Here is a 937-nt window from a genome sequence, read left to right on the forward strand (position 1 = left end):
GAACAGTCCACCCAACAGCAGAAGAATATACATTTTCTCAAATGCACATGGAACATTCCATCAAGCTATAAAAAGACATGGAATAATATTAAAGGCATATTAGTAAGTGAAATAAACCAATCTGAAAAGTCTATATACTATATAGTTTCCACTATATGAAATTCTAAATAAGGCAAAACTATAGAGACAGTAAACATATTAATGGTTGCCAGTGGTTAGATGGGAGTGGTGAATAGGCAAAGCACAGAGAAATTTTAGGACACTGAAACTATTCTATATAATAGTATAATATGATACAGAACACAGCACACATGTCATTATGCTTGTCAAAACCCATAGAATGTAAAACACCCGAGAGTGAACTCATGAAATGTGTAATACCAAGAATGTAAATTATGGACTTTGGGTGATAATGATGTGCCATTGTAGGTACATCAGTTGTAAAAAATGCAGCATGATAATGTGGAATGCTGATAGTGGAGGAGGTCATGTGTATGTGGGGGCAGGGAAATATGGGAACTCTGTACTTTTTGCTCAACTTATCTGTGAATCTAAAACTGCTCTAAAAATTAAAGTCTATAAAAAAGGATGTATTACTATATAACAAAAGGACGTTCAAGGAATTTTGGTTAATATAAAATAAATTGTAGACCAATATGCTCAGTATTATGTTTTGGTAAAATTATATAAATGTATATCTATGTGTATATAATGTATGTGTATATATACACACACACACATAGTCTGGAAATACAAACTATAATTTTTTTTCTAGTAAGCAGAGATCACGGGAACAAGTGGGGAGATGTCTTTTATTTCATACATTTCTTTTTTTTTTTATTATACTTTAAGTTCTAGGGTACATGTGCACAATGTGCAGGTTTGTTACATATGTATACTTGTGCCATGTTGGTGTACTGCACCCATCAACTCGTCA

Source organism: Colobus angolensis, unplaced genomic scaffold (assembly GCF_000951035.1).
Source record: "Colobus angolensis palliatus isolate OR3802 unplaced genomic scaffold, Cang.pa_1.0 Scaffold97, whole genome shotgun sequence".
Lineage (NCBI taxonomy): Eukaryota > Metazoa > Chordata > Mammalia > Primates > Cercopithecidae > Colobus > Colobus angolensis.